This window comes from Bubalus kerabau, chromosome 9, assembly GCF_029407905.1.
Source record: "Bubalus kerabau isolate K-KA32 ecotype Philippines breed swamp buffalo chromosome 9, PCC_UOA_SB_1v2, whole genome shotgun sequence".
Taxonomy (NCBI): Eukaryota; Metazoa; Chordata; class Mammalia; order Artiodactyla; family Bovidae; genus Bubalus; species Bubalus kerabau.
This window is the reverse complement of record NC_073632.1, coordinates 99815899-99841176: the sequence shown is the minus strand read 5'-3', so window position 1 is coordinate 99841176 and position 25278 is coordinate 99815899. Positions and strand designations below refer to the sequence as shown.

At 45.9% G+C, this 25278-nt stretch overlaps 2 long non-coding RNA genes across 2 annotated transcripts in view; one reads left to right on the top strand and one right to left on the bottom strand.

Annotated features, from left to right (window-relative positions):
- The window catches only part of LOC129620181 (uncharacterized), a 38551-nt gene that overhangs the window by 7218 nt on the left and 6055 nt on the right, over positions 1–25278 (bottom strand). The window lies entirely within an intron of this gene.
- LOC129620187 (uncharacterized) lies at positions 15667–18909 on the top strand. The gene is made up of 3 exons (XR_008698425.1): positions 15667–15743; positions 18247–18337; positions 18674–18909. It is a non-coding gene; the product is annotated as an uncharacterized LOC129620187 (long non-coding RNA).

Genomic DNA, 25278 nt, shown 5'->3' with positions numbered 1-25278 from the left:
TCTGAGATGGGGACCGCACGGGGCAGGAGTCAGGTTTTATTTTTTGACCTCAGTAATTCATTAAGCCATCCACTTGACTTGTGCTGGCTTTCTGTATCTGTGGAAGTCTTTTTCTTTTTAAAGTGATTTTCATGAAGCGTGCATTGGCTTGAAATAGGGAACTAACTAACAATAAATAGTCTTTTCCAGGTCTAGTAGGACAAGAAGAATGAAAATTTAAGCCTACGGTCCCTCGGACACAAAAGCCCAAGTTTTGAGGGGCTCTGATGCAGTGCATGCTGTGTCAGTCACTGAGTGGTCTTAGGTTGTATGTGGCTCCTTCTAAGAATGTGTCCAGGGACTTCCTGGTGGTCCAGTGGTTAAGAATCTGCCTGCCAATGCAGGGGACATGCGTTCAGTCCCTGGTCTGGGAAGATTCCACATGCCAAGGGGCAGCTAAGCCTGAGAGCTGCAGCTACTGAAGGCCGTGCACCCTAGAGCTTGAGCTCAGCAACACAAGGAGCTACTGCAGAGAAGCCCACTCACCGCAACTAGGGAGTAGTCCCCATTCACTGCAACTAGAGAAACCATGCACGCAGCAACAGGGACCCAGTGCTGCCAAAAAGAAACAAATAAAATGTTTTAAAAGATATATATAAAAAAGGAATGTGTTCAAAACGATTTTGATGGCAAATAAGTCTCATCAGTTGTGCCAACAGCTGGAGGTTTTATGAGCTTTGGAACGAAATTTTGAAATATACGTGATCCAAAACTGCACAAATTCTTCAGCTTTATTTCTTGCTTCCAGGTTTTAATCAAGTTGAGAGCAGCTCCAAATTTCCTCCCCCCCCCAACAGGAATAGTCAAGATAAGCCCCAAGTAAGTTCTAGCAAACAACAGCCTTGGACCGGCAGTCCGGTTTCCTGCCCAACACCTGGGGCTGGGCTCCCCGCCAGGGCCTCTACCCTGCACGCCTGGCTCCGTGAGCGAGGAAAACGCTCACTGCAGAGGACCCGAGCCCGTGGACCTCCCCTCCCACTTCTCCAGGCTCTCACTTCGCTCCTTTTTCTGTCGCTGAATGAAATCCCTCGCCCTTTTCTGTTTATTTGCACAGAGGGCTGTTTAACCTAGGAGCACAAAGAGTGGGGTGAAAGCCACAACCACGTGGCTGAGAATGATTTCCAATCACAATAAACTCGCCCAAAGAGGGAGGAAGATGGGAAGCGATCTGCTTCCTTTCTAACGTTCTTTAAAATAAATGCCGGGCCCTGGAGGAGGCAGCCTGACATGTTTCCATTAGATGAATAAGTGTGGGGAAGCAGGCACCGCTGTACACCCTACCTGCGCTTGCCCAGGCCCCGGTCCAGAACTCAGTTTAACAACTGGGTCCCAAGGGCCCGAGCATCTGGAGATTGTGTACAATGCAGTCGTCTGGGCTGCTTTCTGGGAGCCCTAGGCAGTCTGACCTGTAAGAGGATGCTCTTCTCTGACATGTTCTACAGAGCCTCCCACTTCCCCCAAACTGAGTCTTGGCCGCGGAGAACCGCTCTGATGGTTTAGAAACCCCAGCCATGGCAAGCCAGGTCACAGCAGAGACAAGCCTAACCTACAGTCTGGTCTGCCACCGTTGGAAGCTATTTCCCCTGAAGCATGTGAGCAAAATCCACAACAATTTTAAAGCAACATTGGATTGTTGTGAAAGAATATAAAGGACTGTACTTTCTTCATCTGCTTCCATGAGTTTATCCCTTCTAAAGGCTGAATCCACATGTCATGTTGCATCATTCATTATGAACAAGACTCAGAAACACTGAGCACCGTGGAGTGGGACACATCACATACTAGGAGGCTTTAAAACATCACCACGTACGAACAGCTGGTTTTTCCCACTGCTGTCAGAAGGCAAGATAAGAACATAGCTTAAGTCCTTTAAAAGGAGAAAAACTTCTCTCATTTAACACACATCTAACTAATGATCCAGCTCTAGAAGGGCCTCCATCAGATGATTAAACCTTGCAAGTCTATCAAGTTCCCATCTTAAACTTCTTCTTTTGTGGCTACAGTCTCTGAATCTGTTGAGGTGAAGGCCAAGACGGACATGACAGTAGCTTTGCAGGGTGACCTATTGCTATTATTGGTGCTGCTGCTAAGTCACTTCAGTCGTGTCTGACTCTGTGTGACCCCAGAGACAGCAGCCCACCAGGCTCCCCTGTCCCTGGGATTCTCCAGCAAGAACACTGGAGTGGGTTGCCATTGCCTTCTCCAATTATTGGTGCTACTTCCTTGATTTGTGCAGTACACAACCTGTGAGACCACACGTGGCAGCTCTGATTATATTTATGACATCAGAACACACTCTTTACTTGTGTATTTACATCTTATGTATGTTACAAAACCAATATGTATATTACATATGCTATATAAATTAGTTCCTTCTCTCCAATGTCTATGTAAATCTTATTGGTTAGTCAACTCTTAATTTCATTATTCTAAATAGATATCAATAAGCTAATTACATTTAGTGCCCACGTATTAGGATATTCTTTTCCTTTTCATGTTTGAGTATAAATCCACTTGAAAGTCAGATTTAGTTTGTCTTGAGTCAACAGTGATCTTCAATTTTTCCCCCTCCTATTCCACTGGTCACCAAAAATTGGAGTTAGCTGTCAATCATCAGATCAGATCAGATCAGTTGCTCAGTCATGTCCGACTCTTTGCAACCCCATGAATCGTAGCACGCCAGGCCTCCCTGTCCATCACCAACTCCCGGAGTTCACTCAGACTCACATCCATCAAGTCACTGATGCCATCCAGCCATCTCATCCTCTGTTGTCCCCTTCTCCTCCTTCCCCCAATCCCTCCCAGCATCAGAGTCTTTTCCAATGAGTCAGCTCTTCGCATGAGGTGGCCAAAGTACTGGAGTTTCAGCTTTAGCCTCATTCCTTCCAAAGAAATCTCAGGGCTGATCTCCTTCAGAATGGACTGTCAATGCTACCTTATAAATCTCTCTCAAGTTTCCACCCTCCCAAACCTTCTAATATTTCCTCCAGATCATTACAGTAGTTTTATAACTGGCCTTCCAACATCCAGTCTCTCTCAATGAATCTGTCACATTATAGTCAGAATTACTTTGTCAAACACAGATTGCAGATTTAGATCATTCTTATTTAATGGTTCTATATTCCCCAAGAGGTAAAGTCTAAACAAATTACTGTGATATATGATCAGTTCCTCAGCCTAGGCTAAAATAACTTCCAATATCACCCAATATCCATTCAATGAAAATTCATGGGGCCCTTTTAAAAACACTGTCAGATTCAGGAAGACTGAAGAAAGTCAGTAAATTTACAGTCATATCACCACAAAAGTACCCAACCTTGTCTGAAGAAAGTCAGTAAAACCTAATCCCTGATCTCAGGGTGCAGACACTTGGGCAGGAGATACAGACATATATAATTATAATCAACCATTTTGATGGCAATTTGATCCCAATCTGGTGCAACAGTCTCATATCCAGTGAATCCCCACTCACCCATTTTTCCTGTATTTTGACCACGTTGAACTTTTTGCTGTTTAGAAATGCGCCACGTTTTTGATACCTGCGTATCTTTACTTTATCTGCAGAGCTTGGAATGCCCTCACCGAGTCTCTACCAAGTGAACCCCTATTCATCCTTCAAGATCCTGCCCAACATGCCCTGCATAAAGCCTTCCCTGATACTCTCAGGCATAAATGTTAGGTTGTTTTTTTAGGGCTGTCTCTACTCCAGTAACTCTTGCCTGGAAAATCCCATAGGCGGAGGAGCCTGGTGGGCTGCAGTCCATGGGGTCACTAAGAGTCAGACATGACCGAGCAACTTCCCTTTCACTTTTCACTTTCATGCATTGGAGAAGGAAATGGCAACCCACTCCAGTGTTCTTGCCTGGAGAATCCCAGGGACGGGGGAGCCTGGTGGGCTTCCGTCTATGGGGTCGCACAGAGTCGGACACAACTGAAGCAACTTAGCAGCTTCTTAGTTTATAACTCAACTCTATCAAAGTATTACATTGTACAAACTGCAACCATCATTTAAATGACTGTGCTTCCTACTACGTTGACGGCAGCCCCTATATTTCAAGGAGTTGTGGCTTTTCTAGCTCCTCCTCTACCACTGGGCACACAAGTGGATTAAGAACTAAATACAGAGTGCAAAGGGTCAGCCAGAGAATATCAGTCCCCAGAGTGAAGGGCCTGAGCCAGACCCCACCTAAAGAGGTCACCCTCTCTGTGTTACCCAAGCCCCTGTCTCACTCCTATGATCTTGTCCACTTCCTAGTGTTGGGGGGCGGGGGATGGTTCCTTTGTGGTTGAGCTCATCCAAGGCCACCAAGGGCTGTGGTGTCAACAGGGGATGGAGTGGGGCAGCAGCTGGGAAAGGACTGCATCACTCTAGGAATGAGGTTGATTCTTTGGGCTGCCGAGCACAGTAAAGATCCCCTGCAGCTAACCCTAGTATTTATGCTTCCTCTGATTTTGGTAACTAAGAATGGAAGCGACTTCAAGATGCAGTAAACTTTATCTGGGGAGCCAATATTTTAAGGCCACTGAAGTAAACATCAAAGAAGAAATGAGGAATCAGTATTTGAAATTAAGTACAAATGACCTTCCTTCTTCCCTCTCCCCTTTCTTCCTTCCTAAACGTGGAGGAGAGCCCTGATGACGGGCAGTTAACATTAACCATTGTTAACGTATATATCTGTTAACCATGAACTGTGTACCTCATTTATGGGGTCTAGGACTGAAATCTTCAGCCAGCATGGACTTACCTACTTTGGAGGATAAAAGTCATTGTTTTATTTCAGACAAAATTCTAATGTGTGAATGCCCTGGGGTCAGTCTGCATATTTTTTGTATTTTTATTATCACATAATGTTTGCAATATATGTTTATTAATTTAAAAGCATAAACTTTTTTATTGTTCAAAGATAAAAAATAAATAAATAAATAAACGTGGAGGAACTAACTTATATGACTGTACTTGTACTACAGATGTCGTTTCTGTATATCTGAACATGTTATTAAACGGTCCATTAACAAAGTCCATTTCAACGAAGTGAAATTAATTAATTTTAGAGTCATTCACTTGGTCTTCATTTATCCCACAAAAGAGGGTAAGATGTGAAAGGTGCCCTCAAGAAATTCACAGTCTAGAGGTCAAGTCTAGTTCACTGGTAGCCCTGCCTTTTCTCCCCAGAGTGAGACATTTCAATCCATAGATAGTTATTACCAAAGAACTTTAATTAGCTAATTAATTAATTAGCTCAAAACTCCCTCTAGGCTAAAATCAGTGACTTTCCCAAGAAAAGTTACTGAACTAAAGCCCAAAGAGTAGAAAACTAGAACTCGAGTGTGTATGTCTATAGATTAGTCTCTGTATACAAATATTCACAGATACAAAGAGAAGGGGCTGACACATGACAGTCTTTTCCCATGGCTGCCGTGGCCACCATCCTGATCAGCCCAGGGGCTGGGAGCACATGGAAATCACTGCTGCTCGCAAGGCCAAAAGCAGTGCTGGAGGGGTGTGGTTTCCTCTCGAATAATAGGGATCCCGAAGTCCATCCCTCTCTCCCCATGACCTGGGGGTTCCCTTCAATTCTGCCTCCTTCTTCATGGGTATTAGGGGAGAAGACCTTTCCATGCCTGATCCAGGCCTCACCCTGCTCCTATAATAGGTTTGTTAGGGAACCACTGACCAAAACCGCTTGCCTTGGCCAGGCACAATGATAACCCCATGCACGAGTTGTCTCACAACAGGAAGTCCTGATAAGGAACAAGGTGCTGCCACCGAAAACTAACCAGGAGAATTCAGGAGGAGCCAAGAGGAGGGGGAGATGCCAGCCAATAGTATTGTCCTACCAACGTCCCAGCATCCTTTGCGCTGGAATCCATCTTGGCTGAACGAGGTCTGCACCACCAGGAAGGACCCTAAGACCAAAAATATCAAGCAAGATGACTGGCCAGAGACAACCTGAAAACTAACCCCATTACCATAAAACCAGAGACTGTGAGCCGCGTGGCAGAGCAGTTCTCCTGGGTTCCCTCAGCCCGCTTCTCTCCGCCCGGGTGCCCCTTCCCAATAAAGCCTTTTGCTCTCCCAGCACATGTGTCTCCTCAGACAATCCATTTCCTAGTGTTAGACAAAAGCCCACTCTTGGGCCCTGGAAGGGGGCCCCCCGTCTTGCAACAGGTTCAATTCCTGGTACTCCCATCTCACCAGCAAAGACACAGAATACGGGTTTGCCCATTCTTGGAATGGTCTGATATCATCCAAGAGGCTCCCAAAAAGTCAGGTGTCATTTTTAGCCCTATTACACTAACTCCATCCTCTCTCCTCAGGGATGTCCAACAGCCCTGTGGACAGGGTCTGTGAGGGGCCAGGTTTTGGGTCCTGAAACCTCAGTAAGTTGGCTTTTGCAGGGTAGGGTGGGGCGGGGGGTGCACAGGGTGTATCTTCATTTCAGAAAAGAGAAGCTGGAATTCAGAGCGGCTTACCCAAAAGATATTCAGTAAGTCCAAGCTCTTCTGGTAAGTTCTGAGGAAAACCAAAACTAGGCTGTTCAAGTTTGAGGAAAGCACATTCCAAAGCCCGCGGTTTTCTCCTCTGCACAGCCAAGGCCTGGCTCGAGCAAAATTGCCCCCTGTTTCTTTTCTTGAATGAGGTAAACAGCACTGCTTTTGAATTTGCTATGTCAAATTGACTTCAGAGAAACAAAGAACACAGCCCACGAAAGTACCATTAGGAAAGAAGAAGAAAAAAAAGTTTCAAAACTACTGATGTCTGCCGTATCCAACCCCAGAGTCTTTCAAGTTGAAGGTGATGTTTGCCCAGACAGCAATTTCTTTTTGTAGAGACAAACCCTGTCCCGGGGCAGGAAGAATGTGAGTAACAAGGCTCAAGCATTAGCGTTAAGTCCCGACTTCAAAAGGAGTATCATCACCGTTCTGTAAATTCTCTCCTTGCAGACGAACCAGGTTCCCAGCTTGAAGACGAGTCACGTCCTGTCCCCAGAGACTGTCCCAGACCACACACTCCTCCTACCGTCCCTGGTGGTCATTTGCATACGTTCTAACCTAAACCAGGGCCATTTATAAAAGGGCTTGTGTTTAACTTTATTCAATTCCAGTGCTTTCTTCCAGCTACCCAATCTGTACGTAATTAAAATCATATTGTGGCAAATGCTGAATGGTATGAAAAGTTTTACCATATGTATACAATTGACTAGCTGTAGCATTTGGCATGTCTGTAGCGATCCCATTAAGAGGGGCGAGCCTGGCTTATTTTGGAGTATACGTTATATGTTTTGGATCAGTCCTGTTTTCTGCTTCTACGAAGACTGTCTGTGATGCTTAACCCTTTGTCGACAGTCACCACAATGTGCTCCTGCATTTCAACAGTGAGGACCACTGCACCCTGGCTCAAAAACTGTTTGGCTCTTGGAGGTAGGCTCCTTTGAAACTGTTCTGTTTTCTGAACCCAAATTAGCTTTCTCTGTCTTGACAACAAAGGCTCAGCAGATACCATCAAAGCCTCCAGGATCGGGTGGAACTGAAGGGAGAAAATGCAGATGGAATCATTGCTTCCCAGTCCTAAAGGCAGAGGGCACTCCTTAAAGCTTGAAAGAGGTAATTTTAGGACAAAAAGAGGAAGTACTGTGTTACTGTAGATAATAAAAATATGAAACTTGTGTCCCGAGAGATAGTAGATAAAATATAAAGGGATTCAAGAAGGAGCAAGCAAAGGTCATGTTGACAGATCCACCTTTGAAGAACATTCCAGACATTCTGAGACTGAGACCAGAGAAGGAAAACATATCTTTCCACCTTATCACATGGCCCTTTCCACCTACCCTCCTGTACAACAATGAAAAGCTTGAGGCCTTTGTCAAAGAAGAATTCTAGTTGGCTTTGAGTCTCTGGATCACTAAACTCAGACTCTATGCAATTTGTAGTTAATATAGCTGTAAAGTTGCAATTTTGCTTTAAGACAGTCTTCAATATAGATTTCAGAATGAATTAAAGTCTCTCTTAACATGTGACATGAAGAAACACATGTTCTTAATCTGTGGGTTTAAAATTGTTTTAGAATTACATCAGTGAGACACGGCCTCAAAAGAAGAATTAGGCCACCAACCCTCAAACACTAGAGTGTAAGAGCAGTGTAGGATAAGACTACTTTCCAGAAGGTCTTACAACAAATCAGGTGTTAACATCTTTTGAAAAGAGACCTTCATCTGGAGCTAGAAGAAAAAAAAAGGAGCTTTGGAATCCAGTGAGTGTTAGTTTGTTGCTGGAGGCAGAAGTCCCGCTAACCCAAGATGAAGTCAGAGGTACCGAGCGCCCCCAGGGAAAAGAAGGGGTAAGAAATGTCCTTAGGTCATTAGTCAAGTTCCCAAAGGAAAGTATAGTGAAGTTGACGCTCAGTCGTGTCTGACTCTGTGATCCCATGAACTGTAGCCTACCAGCCTCCTCCATCCATGGGATTAAGGCAAGAATACTGGAGTGGGGTGCCATTTCCTTTTCCAGGGGATTTTCCCAACCCAGGGATCGAACCCGGGTCTCCCACATTGCAGGCAGATGCTTTACCATCTGAGTCACCAGAGAAGCCCTAACCAGAGACCAAATCCTGGGTTCTCAGTACCAAATGCAAACCCACAGAACGTGAAGATTAGAAAACTGCAGAATAAATGTGGAGAATATATCCTTTTGCCGGTGGGGGAGGGGGGCTGCTCTACGTGGCTTGCAGAATCTTGGTTCCCATACCAGGGATTGAACCCAGACCCCTGTCGTGGAAGCATGGAGTCCCAATTACGGGACGGCCAGGGAAGTCCCAAGTATTCATCCCTTAGAACAGGAAGGTGATCGGACGGCTATTGTGAAATGTTTAAAGATAGTTTTGGAGACAAAAATTTCATATTTAAAGCTTGGTGACACTAAGACGTTAACTTAAAAGATATATGCACCTCTCAGTGTTCACAGCAGCATTATTCACAGTGGCCAAGATACAGAAGCAACCTGAGTGTCCATCAACAGATGACTCAGTGAAGAAGATGTGGTGCACACACACAGACAATGGGGTATCACTCAGCCACAAAAAGGGGTGACACTTCACCATGTGCAACAACGTGGATGGATTTGGAGCGCATTGTATGAAGCAAAACAAGTCAGATGCAGACAAATAAGAAATCATATCCCTTATATGCAGAATCTGAAAAGTAAAACAAGCTAATGAATATAACAAAACAGACTCACAGACATAAAGAACAAGCCAGTGGTTACTAGTAGCAAGAGGGAAGGGGAGAGGACAGATAAGGACAGGGGGTTAGGAGGTACAAACTACTATGTATAAAATGAATAAGCTACAAGGATGTATGATACAGCATAGGGAATACAGCCAGTGCTTTATAGTAACTATAAACGGAATATAACCTTTAAAAATTGTGAATCACTATGTTTTGGGCCTGAAACTTATACAGTATTGCAAATCAACTATCTGTATTTCAATTTTTTAAATGATGATAAAATCAAATGAAGCTTGGTTACGTGATAGTGAAAACCACAATAGCTGATCTGCCAAAGTAAATAAAAGAAAGCAAAGTAGGAAGTAGCCATAGTAAGAATAATGGCCTGAAATTAGGGCAAAGAAAAATTAGCAAGGAGAAGGGATAACCAAGTGGACAGATTATAATGAAAACTTGTAAATCAGGCTTGTCAGACCATCCATGAGGCCTCTCACTGTATCAGCCTCTCCCGTGTATATCCCACATCCTCCCATCTAGAGACAAGGAGACGGACTCAGAAGGGAACTGCATGCCCAAGGGCCCAGGATTAAATTAATAACTGGTGACCTACTTGACTCAAGTCCTATGCTCTTTTTCCATTAAAGTGCTCAAAGGAAAAAGTAAAAGGAGTTTGTCACCTTTTCCCCCTTTCCTACATCTATTACATAAAAATAAATAGACTCCAAATGTCTTGCTCCTCTTTGGAAGATGCATTTAAACCATTAGAAGAAAAGCAACTAGTTTAGATGATTTGTCAGAATATTTCTGAAACAATGCCATTAACCACCCCATCCTACCCCCTTATTATCTAAACGACAATAAAAGTTAGGGGGAAACGGAAGGGCCTTTTAAGAGACTGGAGTGAAAAGCCTTTCTTTCATGTTCTGTTTCTTTCACTAAAGACAAAATGGAAAAAAATGCCATTTTCTATTCGGGGACCCACCACTGGGACCAACCAGGACTGAAGGAGCACTCAAAGGCTTTCTTTGGCATCAGGTAGAGTTACTAAGCCATCTGAGGAAACCAGATAGAAGGAACAATGCATGCAAAATGTACCACTGTACAAAAGAAACACATATTGCATTTACCACAATCTTGATTCTAAAAATAAAAGAATTGACTTGGGAACCCAAGCGTCTCAGGGCAAAGGGATTGAATGATTCATAGCCTAGGCTGAATACTCAGTCTTATCTCTTTTCCATGGATTAATCCCTAAAGTCTTTCTGACTTTTTCCTGCTCTGGGTGAGACTGTACATAATATATGTTATTGGTCTATAAATGAAAACTCATTGGAAACCAGTTCCCTATTTATTAAACACATTTTAGGACTACTTTCAGAGAAGGCAATGGCACCCCACTCCAGCACTCTTGCCTGGAAAATCCCATGGACGGAGGAGCCTGGTGGGCCGCAGTCCATGGGTTTGCTAAGAGTCAGACATGACTGAGTGACTTCACTTTCACTTTCCACTTTCATGCATTAGAGAAGGAAATGGCAACCCACTCCAGTGTTCTTGCCTGGAGAATCCCAGGGACGGGGGAGCCTCGTGGGCTGCCATCTATGGGGTTGCACAGAGTTGGACACGACTGAAGTGACATAGCAGCAGCAGGACTACTTGCCTTCTTTGCCTGACAAAATTATTTTTTATTTATTGGACTCTAACTGCTTTACAGTGTTGTGTTGGTTTCTGCTGTACAACGAAGGGAATCAGCTCTATGTATACATGCATATCCCCTTCCTCTTGGGCCTCCCTTCCACCTCCACCCACTCCCGCCCCTCTAGGTCATCCCAGAGCACAGAGCTGAGGTCCATGCCCTATACAGCAGCTGCCCACTAGCTGTCTATTTTACACATGGTAATAATGTACATAGGTCAATGCCACTCTCCCAATTCGCCCCACCCTCCCCTTCCCACTCAGTGTCCACATATCCATTCTCTATGTCTGAGTCTCTATTCTTGCCCTGTAAACAGGTTCATTTGAACCATTTTTTTGAAAAAATTTTGATCTAGGATATTTTCTGCCTACCACCAAACATGTGTACTTTCATTTGGCTTCTTAGTTCAACTTCAGGTTGAATGCACTTATTGCCACCACAGAGCTGGACGACCGATCTATTCTGAGTGTTCGTTGCTCAGTTGTGTCCCATTCTTTGTGACCCTATGAACTGTAGCCTGCCAGGCTCTTCTGTCCATGGGGATTCTCCAGGCAAGAATACTGAGTGGGTTGCCCTGCCCTTCTCCAGGGGATCTTCCTGACCCAGAAATCAACCCCTGGTATCCTGTATTGGCAGGCAGATTCTTTACTGTCTGAGCCATCGGGAAGCTGCTGCTGCTGCTGCTAAGTCGCTTCAGTTGTGTCCGACTCTGTGAGACCCTATAGACGGCAGCCCACCAGGCTCTCTCGTCCCTGGGATTCTCCAGGCAAGAGCACTGGAGTGGGTTGCCATTTCCTTATCCAATGCATGAAAGTGAAAAGTGAAAGTGAAGGCGCTCAGTCGTGTCCGACTCTTAGTGACCCCATGGAATGCAGCCTACCAGGCTCCTCCGTCCATGGGATTTTCCAGGCAAGAGTACTGGAGTGGGGTGCCATTGCCTTCTCCGATCAGGGAAGCTAACTCCCCTTAATTTAGAAAATAAGGAAATAAAGCTTAAGTTGAACTCAAAAAACTTAAATTCGAAATAAGAATTACTTTCAGACCAGTCCAGGGAATCTAGTACTTACAACTACACGTATCTTAAGTGATCCAGGAACACAAGATGCTTTAACCTAAATAACTCCTCTGTTATCCTGATTGCATTTCCACAGTTTTCAATCCGTTTTTTCCTGCAGGCTGGGAAAACTGTTAGTTCCAGTCACTGCAGGAAATTGAAAATTTCTCTTCTTAGGAGACGGCTAGGCTGAGAATTGGTAAGCGATAGGGTGAGACAGGGATCGGCCTGGAGCCCTGAGAGCAAGACTGCTCCTTGTCTTGCAATAATCCTATTAAGCAGCTCCCGGCACAACACAGTCTGGGCTTGAAGTGGCTGCAAGATAATGAATGAGTCTTTAAGAGTCATTTAGCTGTCAAGGTAAAACTCCAATGCCAAACTCATCAGCATAATCAAGCATGGAACATGAGGACCCTTGATGGTGCCCGCTTCCCTGATAGCCTGGTATTGGAGCAGTTACAAAATGCTCCTTAGAGAAAAGGGGCCTCGCCTTATTTGGGCAGAAGGAATTTACTCTGTTCACGAAAAACGCATCCTGTCTAGACTACAGGGTTGCTCTCCAGCGTACGAGTGATGAGGAAATCCTTGGAAGCCCACTTGCCAAGGTAAAGACCTCAGGTTCACACTCACAGCGATTACAATCCATCTCGAGACGTCCTCTGGGCAGCAGAGGATGCAGAAACAGCTGCTTCTTCATTAGCTGAGAAAATTAAATAAAAACCTATCGTGAGCAGAGCACCCATTAGCTGACACCAGCTCAGTCCCTGGTGGATGGCCAATCTAGATGAATGGAAATGCTTTTCTTGTTGAATTCTTCTATCAGTTACTGACAGAGATGCTAAAGCTGTAATTGCAGATATGTCTATTACTGCCTTAAATTCTGTCAATATTTGTTTCATATATCTTAAGCTCTACTACTAGACGTTTATAGATGTATGATTGTTATGTGTTCCAGGAGAATCCACCCGTTTATCTCAGGCAATATCCATCATCCTTAAATCTACTCTATCTTATATTAATATGGCCACTCCAGCTTTCTAAAGCACACTGCTTGTAAGACATACTAACTCCATCTTTTCACTTTTGATCTACTTACATTTATACTTAAAGGCAGCATATCCTTGGGTCCTTCTTTTCTCCAGTTTAATAAGCTCTGCCTTTAAATTAGAGCATTTAGTCCAGTCACATTTACTATAGATAACTGATATGACTAGATTAAAGTCTGCTGCTCTGATTTATTTTCTGTTGGCCCCATCTGGGTGTTTTTTTTTATTTTTTATTCCACTGCTATTGCTGCTAAGTCACTTCAGTCGTGTCTGACTCTGTGCGACCCCATAGACGGCAGCCCACCAGGCTCCCCCGTCCCTGGGATTTTACAGGCAAAAACACTGGAGTGGGTTGCCATTTCCTTCTCCAATGCATGAAAGTGAAGTCGCTCAGTCGTGTCCGACCCTCAGCGACCCCATGGACTGCAGCCTTCTAGGCTCCTCTGTCCATGGGATTTTCCAGGCACTGCCCCTCCTTTATTTTTTTTTCTGGAATAATTAAATTTTTTTTTTTAGATTTCCATTCTCATTTACTTTGTCTTTTAACTATGCCTCACTATATTTCCTTTGGAAGTGCTAATACAACTTTATAGAGAATAAAACCAAATGCCCTGATGGGATTTACCCTGTGGTACAGTGGCTAAGACTCTATGCTCCCAATCCAGGGGGCTCTGGTTCAGGGAAGTAGATCCCGCATGCTACAACTAAGACCCAGCAGAGCCAAATAAATAAGTACATACATATTTTTAAAATGCCCTGATGCCCTCTGACTCAGGATATTATATCAGTACGTGAAACTACATTATCGGTTGCTGACGAGGGTTGAGAATCTTGCCCCCACCATCCCATCACCCCCAAGTCCTTATCAACAGGGAAAGACAATTCTCCCTATTTTCTTAGATCCCTTTGAGTGCTATGATTCTACATTCTGAAAGACTGTAGAAGTTTTTAATTTCTCTTGATACAATTTTTATAAAATTTAAATCCCTGGATCTTCATTGCCACCAACCTAGAAATTCTAATTCCTGAACTTCTGTTTTGTGTTTTTTTGAGTCTCTTCCATGAATTTTCTATATATACAGGATTGCAATCCATTCTCTGAAAATATGCTGTAAAATCAAGCTTCAGGCCTGGGAAAACAATAAATCAAAGGCTTGCTAGGAGCGCCCTCTTGAGGTCGCCTTGATAAAGATGTTGAAAACTTTGCCTTTGTATGAACTGGCGGCAGTTTCACCTTCAGGAGCTAATAAAATTAATCCAGAAGATATGTCAGCTAAATTATGGAAGCAAATATCTCATTATAGGTAATTCTATCTCCTAAAAGACCATATAACCTCCGGCAGAAAAATAAACACCGTGCCTCACTAAATGCATGCCCTAAATATAAAATACACTAGCGATCAGAAAGATAAACGTGGTTCTGGAGTTCTGGTTTTAGCTGTTGGTTTTAGATATTATTCCTTATCTTGCAGAAAGGAAAGCTTTCTCCAGAGAGAGGGGTGCTGGCTATGGGTTTGGGTGCTTCTGCTGAGTCAGAGAGACCAGGGTACAGAGACTGACTCTGCTACTCAGCAGCTGTGTGAGTCTGGGGGAAGTTTTTAAAGCCATCTGTGTGGTACTGGAGAAGACTCTTGAGAATCCCCTGGACAGCAAGGAGATCAAACCAGTCAGTCCTAAATTGGAAGGATTGATGCTGAAACTGAAGCTCCAATACTTTGGCCATCTGATGAGAAGAGCAGACTCATTAGAAAAGACCCTGGTGCTGGGAAAGATTGAGGGCAAAAGGAGAAGGGGGCGACAGAGAATGAGATGGTTGGATGGCATCACTGACTCAATGGACATGAGTTTGAGTAAACTCTGGGAGATAGTGAAGGATTGGCAAGTGCTGCAGTTCACAGGATCACAAAGAGTCGGACAGGACTTGGTGACTGAACAACAGGCCATCTGCAAAATGAGAGTGATAAAAGAATCTACCCGGGAGGTGTGAAGGGAAGGAAGCAGGGGGCAGCAGGAGGGCCCTTAGCACAGGGTGCGGTGCACAGGAAAGGCTTGGGTGCTGAGCATCCCTGTTATCCACGTTTATAAGACCCCTCAAATGAAGGGTAGGATACCATTTAAAAACTCACCAGGATGCTTCTTGCTTTCCTATTTTAGCTAAGAAAAAAGTATTTTTCCTAGGTTTTTTATCATTTGGGGCATGATCTGCTGAATTCAAACAATAATCACTGAACTTCTTTAAGGCAGTGTACATAAGATTCTTGGACAGTCAGTTCAGTGGAAGAGTCAGTTAAGTCACTTGCCTGATTTTCATGGTTCAACTAAACCTATTGATGGACAAGGGCATTGTGCTGTATCTCCTCCTGAAGCTGCAATGAACTTCCTGACATGATGCTGGAGATGGAGAAGGAACAGACTCTATCTGCAACCTCTGAAGCTCCTCTAACTCCCTCCACCTCCCAACCTGGCATCAGAACAGCGGTCATGCATACTCTTCTGCTAATGTAGCTGCCAATGAAATACTCTTGGGAATTTACTTATCAGTCTCCTACTTTTTTTTGTTTATTTTCCTGTTTTTGGTCTCCCCCTCTGCCCATATAGATTCCAAAAGTAAACAAAGCTGGGAAGCTGGCAAGAAAGTCCATAAGATCTGAACAGTCTCAAGAAAACGAGAAGGAAAAGGAGACCTGGAGGTAAGGATCTCCATTTCCAACAGAGTAAAGAGTGTGTAGGGGAAAGGTCATTGCTGGAGAAAGCCTGAGGGAGAAAACAAGATTCCTGAGTTAGGAGTCAGGGAGGTCCAGGGGACAGTACAGACATAACTCTGTAAGCAGCCCGGCCTCCTTGTCCCCACAGGACAGACCCCCCACTGGGGGGCTTGGGGCCACAGCTCAACAGTGCAAACAGGGGCAGTCAGGGCACCCTGAGCCCTGCTGCTGCTACTGCTAAGTTGCTTCAGTCGTGTCCGACTCTGTACGACCCCAAAGACGGCAGCCCACCAGGCTCTACCGTCCATGGGATTCTCCAGGCAAGAATACTGGAATGGGTTGCCATTTCCTCCTCCAATGTATGAAAGTGAAAAGTGAAAGTGAAGTCACTCAGTCGTGTCTGACTCTAGCGACCTCATGGACTGCAGCCTACCAGGCTCCTCCGTCCATGGGATTTTCCAGGCAAGAGTACTGGAGTGGGGTGCCATTGCCTTCTCCCTAGGAGAAGCAATAGAACACTCAAGTAGAGCCTTGATTTTATTTCAAGACCAAGGGGAGGGGCAGTTGGAGAGTCAGGTGGTTTGACCCAGTACAAACCATGATTTGTGTAATTAATCAAACCTACAGTCAGAATGCGGTACAGAGTCAGCACGTTTTTATGGTCACCCAGGAGTTCTGTGATAAAACAAGCTGTTTCAATGCCTGTGACGATCACTGCTGTGTCCTTGGCCCCCGGGGGATGTGGATTTACTTTTTCCCCTTTGCCATTAACTGGATGGGAAAGAACATGGCGTCCTATCCTAAGAACATCTGGAAAAGGCCCGCATTGCCATTTGGGTTTTGTGAAACCTCTTTTTAAGCTGCCCGGCTGGCCTTGCAAAGTGCCTCCCAGTTGCCACTTGGGGACCAGGTATACAAGGAAGATGCTCAGAACCTTCCGGCAGCACCCACATGGGGCACCTGGACTCCCCTGGTATCCCTCCCTACATAGCAGGCACCAACTCCTCTACCCCACCCAGTTCCAGGGGTCTTGGGGATCAGGGCCTAGGGGCAGACTGGGCTTCCTGCCCAGTGAAGGATGGGCTGGGACTGGGGGCAGGCTGTGCACTTTCCCACCTGCCTCCTGGGACCCAGGAAGGTCTGGGAAGTTCCCCCAAAGTGATAACAGAAGCCACGCATCGCATTTCCCAATTTCCCCACTGTGACATCTTTTCAGGTCTTGATTTGTCCTCGAGGGAAAACTGAGAAAGCAAGGTGATAAGCGGGCAGCTTTTAAAATCAGGGACACACACCTTAAAGCTGGCGGCTCTGGCCTTTGTTTCTGCGAGGTCACGGCCGCTTTGAGCCATTTTCATTAGGATGGTTAGTGAACCTCGTGGAGGTGTGTGTGGTCTCATGAGAAGGGGTGAGAGAGTGTGTGTGGACACATGAAAGTGAAGGCGCTCAGTCATGTCTGACTCTTTGCGACCCCAGGGACTGTAGCCCGCCAGGCTCCTCCGGCCATGGGATTTTTCCAGGCAAGAATACTGGAGTGGGTTGCCATTTCCTCCTCCAGGAGATCTTCCCGACCCAGGGACTGAACCCAGGTCTCCCACATTGCAGGCAGACCCTTTACCATCTGAGCCAACACATAAGTGTGTGTTAAAACAGACTGAGTTTAAAAGCATCCCTCAGGAAACCTCAAGTTCTGTTTTTTTAAAACATTAGTTTTCCATGATTGCAGCTCAGCTCCTGTGAAACAAGTAAATAGAATTACCCTCAATTTCTGGTTAAGAAGACAGGCACTGCTGAGCCCTAATACCAACCCTTGGTACACATGAGCCTGCCGCCTCGCCCCTATCCTCTCCTGGCTTCTACAAGGGACCCGGCCTGTTCCTAGTGAAATAACAGCTCCCAAGTCATCACGATGCTCCCAGCGCTATGCTGAAGGCCTTATCTAACTTACCGCAGTTGAATAACCCTCCCACCAACTCCCACCCCTGCTTTTCACGCACATCACCCCTGACCAGTGGCCCCCTCAGTGCTCCCCAGCTTCGCATCCCCCTGGCTCTCCAAGACCCCATACAGCCACCCCAGGGCCCCTTTGCTTAGATGGCTACTTTTCCCATCTAGAAAAATGGGAAACCACGTCTATGCAGACAGATACCTTTTGCTCCCCTTCCCCCACCACACACTTTCATCCCCAGCCCACTAAGAAGTACTACTGAGGCTGTCTCTAAAAATACAGAACCCCCCACTTCTCTCATTTCTCCTTTTCTCATCCTCCTGCAGTCTCCCTGACCTCAGGGAGAGCCTTGGGGCTGGTCTCCCAGCCAACACGCTGGGCCCTCTTCCATCTTTTCCTCGAAGGGCAGCTGAAGTGATTGTCAGTACTTTATATTCCCTCTCACCCTGCCCCCTAAACTCTCTCCCTCAGACTCTGACTTTCAACATTGCACTTGTTACAACTGAATGATCTTAGCCACTTGTTTGTGGCTTTCTGTCTTAGAACATGCAGACCATGCACACAGCTCGCGCATCAGAACCTACGTCCTACGTGAGAAGCGTGCTTGTTTCTTCACAACTATCCCAGGGCCTTGGTAAGTATTTGTTAAAGGTTGAATGGAGTTCCCTGATGGTTCAGAAGGTAAAGAATCTACCTGCCAATACAGGAGACCAGGGATCGATTCCTGGATCCAGAAAATCCGCTGGAAGAGGAAATGACAATCCACTCCAGTGTTCTTGCCTGGAGAATTCCATGGACAGAGGACCCTGGCGGGCTACACTGCATGGGATCACAAAGAGTCGGACACGACTGAGCAACTAACACACACGCACACACACACAAAGGCTGAATAATCAACCTGTTGGGTACTTGAATTTTGTCCTGCCCCTTCCCTGCTTCCCCCAGTAACTCATTTAACTCTACTTTTCAGCTCGCTTGGTGTTAGCGAAACATTCCCCCGGTAGCCTTCCTGCCAGAGGAAGGAGATCAGACGTCCCACTGAAGACCTTTGCTTCCTGTTCCCACCTCCCTGAGCACTTCCCTCAAGAACTGCTGTGTCTAAAGCTGGAGGTGGAATTCCTGGGCTACGTTTCTGTCTGCTCAAGGCAGCTTCAAGAGACGAGTTACCAGCAATCCTGAAACAGGAGGCCCCAGAATGATAAAGAGCTTCCTATGATTCATGGGGCTTGAACTTTTTTTTTTTTAAACCAATAGCACATTCTTCATTTTCTTTACCAGGTTGCTGAAATATATGGCTGAAGAATCTCAGGAGAGGAAGTAGGTTAATCCTGGCTGGGAACTCGCCCGAGTGCATGAAAGCCCTGCTCCCCTCCACCTGGCTCCTGGTCTACTGGAGCTTTGAGCAGGGAAATGACACCACTTATTTTTTTCGGTCTGTCTGGGTGATCCTGGTGGGTGGGGGGAGCAGGTAGATAGGTAGGGAGGCAGACACGGGTGAGTTACCTTATCTTTCTAAATGCTGTTGCACACAGAGAGAATATTTGCTAGATAAGCTGTGAGAATTAAGGGAGAAAATGTATCTAAAGGGCTTGGGGTGGAGCCTGGCACACAGAAGTTACTCCACAAACAAGAGCTGTTCCTTGTGTGTGTCACTAGCCAGGTATGTGTGAGGGGTGGTACCGGAGGTGGATGCATTCTTTCACTGGAAGACCCCGACCCTGGGGACCTCCATCCTGAGCCTATGATTGCAGGAAGCTGATCTCTATCAGGGTCAGCCACTCCAAGGGGTCCCACAGTCCCCTCTGGCCGGCCACTTGCCCGTCCTTTCCTTCGGTGGGGGGCGGGGGGGCCGCAGAGGGAAGGGAATGGTTTCAATGTGACCAATCACCTGGCATTTATCCTACAGAATTTCATTCCGGGTGAACATTTCATAAGCTAGTAGAGGTCATCTGGATTTTTAGTGAAGTCTTCTGAAGGGTCTCGCTGAGTCAAGGTCCTCGTGAGTGTGCCTTTCTCAGTGTCCCTGGAACACTGGGGATGATATGGACAAGGATGGGGGAGGGTGGATTTTGCTTTGGTGACCTCTCCAGCGCTTTGACTTCATAAAATACTAACACTGAATTGCTATGCGTCTTTATTTACATTCTGTTACTGGAATGTAACATACTGATTCTCTAAAGATGGTGGAACTTCCTAAATCAAAGTTGACAGGAGGCCAATGCATGACAGTCCAGTGACTGTGAAAAGAAAACACCACCCAGCCTGGCTGCGGCTCACACGACCGGCCCTGATCGCTCCAAGATTCTGAGTGAGGGCTGCTTACATCCATCCCCCTCGGTCCGCCCACTTCCTACTTCCTAAACATTTCTCTATGTACTGGGATGAGTAGATGAAAACGTGAAATCTAAAAAAAGTTAAAAAAAAATTTTTTTTTTGATGTTGACTAAAAGCAAGGTTTTCAATCTCCCCTTAAGATGGCTCAGACTATAAAGAATCTGCCTGCAATGCAGGAGACCCAGGTTCAATCCCTGGCTCAGAAAGACCCCCTAGGCAAAGGGAATGGCAACCCACTCTGGTATTCTTGCCTGGAGAATCCCATGGACAGAGGAGCCTGGCGAGCTACAGGGCAAGTCCATAGGGTCTCAAAGAGTTGGATACGACTGAGAGATGACCACTTTCGATTACAGATACCCGTGTTTTCCCTCCATCCTACCTACCCACAGGCTTTGTTCAGTCCAAGGAGAGGAATGATCGTGGCTTTTCTGACAAAGAGGAGCTGCTGACACCTCAAATGCATACTTCGTGTGCACTCGCTTCCTAACAGTTGTGCTGAAAAAGGGAAACACGCTGCAGGCGTGGTGAGAGGAAGAAAAAGAGCTGCCTTCATCTGACATTTCATCTAAGCATTCTGGTGGCTGGTTCACAAGCAGGCACTGTTTCCCCCACCGCATGTCAGAGTCTTGTCACAGCCCTGGTAACACATGGCTGAGAGTGACCTGACTTGCGTGAAAAGATCGCGACTCCTCTTGGCTGGCCTGATCCTAAGCCATCCCCACAAGGCAGGAAATGGTCGGTCTGGCTCCCTCGACTGCCCACAGGAGGCACTCTCAAGGCCTGGCCTGTCTGTGCCATCAGGTCCCCCTCCCTGCCTTGCTTTCAGGCCAGGGGTCCGGGTAACCCTAGGCAGCATCTGTCCCCTGATGCCCAATGCCAGAGTTGGGCCCAGAGGCTTTAAAAGTCATCATCATAAGACAGGTGGAGCTCCCACGCCACCCTCATCTAAGGATCTCAAAGGAAAGGGCCCTTTACATGGAAGTTTAAAAACTCTTAGTGGTTGTTTAAAAACTCTGAGGTTGATGCTTCTGCCTCAAAGATTCCCAACCAGACCAGCGGCAAAGGTGGGGGACCGAGGCCATGAACTAGACAGAGGCAGGGTGTCTTTTGCCTCTTTCTTCTGCTACACAGTGTATTTTGGTCAAATATGCTGGGCATGTTTTACCACTAAAATCCAGAGCTCAGTTCAGTTCAGTTCAGTTGCTCAGTCATGTCCAACTCTCTGCGACCCCATGGACCGCAGCACGCCAGGGCTCCCTGTCCATCACCAATTCCTAGAGCTTACTCAAACTCATCCATTGAGTCGATGATGCCATCCAACCATCTCATCTTCTGTCATCCCCTTCTCCTCCCGCCTTTCAATCCTTCCCAGCAAACAACTGATTATCCTTAATTCTTATTTCTTTTTAACGTTACTCTCATTACATTAAGGAGAGTAACATTTAAAAATGCTACTCATTTGAAAGCAATGATGAAAAATCATTTGAAAGCAATGATGAAAAACCATTTGGAAGCAATGATGAAAAATTTAGGGAAACAGTTGATAAAAAAGAAATTCATTTACTGAGATTTTGATAAGACATTTTTCCCTACTAGATAACTTTCTCCATTGTGGTCTTTTCTTGGAGAAGGAAATGGCAACCCACTCCAGCATCCTTGCCTAGAGAATCCTGTGGACAGAGGAGCCTGGAGGGCTGCTGTCCATAGGGTCGCACAGAGTTGGACATGACTGAAGTGACTTAGCGGCAGCAGCAGCAGCTTGGTTAAATTATCGTCAATAATTCACTTCTCCATCAAATGGCTACTTAGCTTTGACTGTGTGTCAAGAGCATTGTTGGAATGCAAAGGTCAGGCTCATATTTTGTCCTGATCAGGACCCCCGGCTGCTCAAGGAAAGGGGCCATAGATCAACCACGGGGATATAAGTAACTTCTGGACACAAACACATCCAGGGCGACCCCTGCTTTGGGCACTACCCTCACTGGACAGCTGCTGCCGTGGTTACTGACCAACATTTATTGGAAATGGCTTTTATCATAGCTGAGTGCTTTGTATGTATGGATCTGATTTATCTCCATTTTAGAGAAACAGGCTCATGAAGGTTAAATCACATGTCCCTGGTCACAGAGCTAGTCAGTGGCAGAGACGGAATTGAGACCATGTCTGCATTCGTCCCTTCAGTCATGTCCGACTCTTTGTGACCCTATGGACTGTGGCCCTCCAGGCTCCTCTGTCCATGGGATTCTCCAGGCAAGAATACTGGAGTGGCTTGCTATTTCCTCCTCCAGGGGGTCCGGGTGACTCCAAAGCTAGAACTCTTACAACTTACAAACACTCAGGACAGCAACAGACTTCCCAGAAATACACTTAGGTCATAACTATTCCCCTTCTTCCAAAGCTGAACTCTCAGTGATGTATTTAAGATATTCTTGGGGCAACGGAAAAAGAAACCCATAAGCCATGGAAACTGACTCAATTGTGTCAAATATCTGACTTAACCCATTTTCTCATTAATTTTTTTCAGCTAGTCAACCATAGCGTGCTTCCTATATCCTTTTGACCACTACACGTTAAGTGTTGGCCATGCCCCCCACTTTCTATTCTGCCCTCCTTACCCCAATTCATCTCTGTGTAATAACCCAAGATGTTATATTAATGTCGCCCATCTCTTTTTACTAGATTAAAAGAGCTATGAAATCATGGACTTTGTTCTGGACATTGTTGTATTTCTGGTTCTAGACAGCACCTGGTCCATATCAGATGTGACTTATTAAATAAGTGAATACATTTGTTGAAACCTTAAGATGAACAAAATGTGCCCTACAGGCGAAGATAGCAGATGTGGGGTTGCCTGGTACAGCGTTCCCAACCCTCCAGGCTCAGACCATTGGCTCCCATTAAACACATCCGTGCACAGACTCCATCCTCCACCTGAGAGCTACTCACTGCCTTTACTGTTGGGTTTCCTTACCTCAGAATCCCATTCCACCCCTACCTGCAAGCCAGAGCTCAGCTTAGAGCCCAGCTCGTCCCTAACTCCCCTCCACCCTGTCCTCTGCCTTCAGGATAATCACTCTCCTCTGTAGCACAATGCTTCTTGTTCCTCTGTCCAATTACTGAATATTCACTGGAAGGACTGGTGCTGAAACTCATATACTTTGGCCATCTGATGGGAAGAACTGACTCATTGGAAAAGACTCTGATGCTGAGAAAGATTGAAGGCGGGAGGAGAAGGGGACCACAGAGGATGAGATAGTTGGATGGCATCACCGACTCAATGAACATGAGTTTGAGTAAACTCCGGGAGTTGGTGATGGACAGGGAGGCCTGGCGTGCTGCAGTCCATGGGGTCACAAAGAGTTGGACGCAACTGAGCGACTGCACAGCAACATTCAATCACTGACCTCATCCTGCCTTCAGAAGCTCTCTGCTGCTCTTCCCAGCATCTCCAGAACAAGACCACTCTCTCCAGGGGAACATGTGGGGAGATTTTTGTTTGTTTGTTTTTACATTTATACAGTTTCCACTGCTTGACCTGTAACTAACACTTGTAAGATTAATAGGGCCATAGTTTTAAAGACTATTTACATAACCCCACCATAATACAGAGCCTTTTTAATACTGAAAAATAAAAAAGAACTTTCCATCACTAGGCTATATAAATTTGACCATCTAAACTTACAAACCCTGACTAAAATACAAGCAATCATTTGCTTATTTCAGCATTTTATTCTCTTACACGGCAAGTGGAGCTCTTCGTAGGAACTTGACCAGTGAGAAGCAGAGAACACGTGGAAGCAGTTTCTATAAGGGGAGGACCAGCGTGCTGGGCCCAGAAGGACCCCACGAAGATGCTCTCAGTGAAACTCTCAACGTTCAATGAGATGACATGGTTACGTAACATCACTTACAGAGCCTGGCTTTTTCTCTAGAAACAGTTAAAATAAGCAGTTTGGCTGATGATTGAACCATGTTTTACAGGGTTAGATTCCAGATTACAAATGGGAAGTTCTACTGGCTTTCCAAGGCTCTTGGCATGTATTTGGGCCACACAGAGGCCAAGGTACCAAGTGATGTCAGTGCATTTGGGACTGAGTATCAGGCACTCCCTGACTAAACCGACATGCACGCGCTCTCCGTATAAACTGCCCAAGGGCACCACAGCCGCAAAGGTCTACAGGCTCGCCGTGCTCCAGGTCCAGAGCTAAGTCCTCCCCAGACAGCACACAGCTCGTGCCTCACAAGTCACTATGTAGAGGGCACGTCCCTTCCACGCCCTGCCTCTCAGGATTGCTCACAGGAGATGACTGATGGGGATGAACGAGAATTCTGTAAGATAGTCAGCCCCGAGCTTGGGGTTCAGGCTGACAGTGACGAATCTGCCACGACCAGGGACATGTACTATCTCTGCGAAAGTGTCCATGTTCAGACAGTTGAGACTGAATAAATCTCTAGATCACACATCTCCCCGGTTTGAACTTTCAAGCTGTGTGCCCTTAGGGGCTTCCCAGGTGGCACTAGGGGTGAAGAACCTGCTTGCCAGTGTGGATTTGATCCCTCATTAAGAGATGCAGGAAGATCTCCTGGAGGAGGGCATGGCAACCCACTCCAGTATTCTTGCCTGGAGAATCCCATGGACAGAGGACCCTGGCAGGCTACAGTCCATGGGGTCACAGAGTCGACTGAGCACACACACACAGGATCATTTTAAGTTGCTCCAGAGGGTCATGAATAGTGTCAGAGTCTCTTCTAATGTAACAAAAGGGCAAGAGGGATGCTCAGAGTGTAGTCAGTTTGGGCACGTAAGGAAAAGAACGCTAACAATTTTTTTGAGTCACCACCATTTGAGGTAGGTGCGGGTGGGATGGGGACAGGCCAGCCATGACCTTTGACCTGTGGCACTCACCGTCTGTCTGGCGCTAGAAAGACACTCTGAAGAGCAGGTCACACAGATAGTCCTGATATTAAAGTCTGAGGTGTGCTCTGCAGGAAAGTGACTCCATGCTATGAGACGATGTGACGGGGGAACTGACCCAGAAGGAGGGTCAGGAAGGCTCCCTGCAGGGCACTAACATTTAAGGCGAGATCTGAAGATGGAGCAGAAGGTGGCCAGGCCAGGGTTAGAGAAAGGGGTGAGGCCTGAAAAAATATACTGTCCCCCCAAATATGCGAGGAAAACTGCAAAGTTGACTTTTCTGTTTAATAAAATGCAAATGAAACAAAGCACTCTGTCAACTGCCT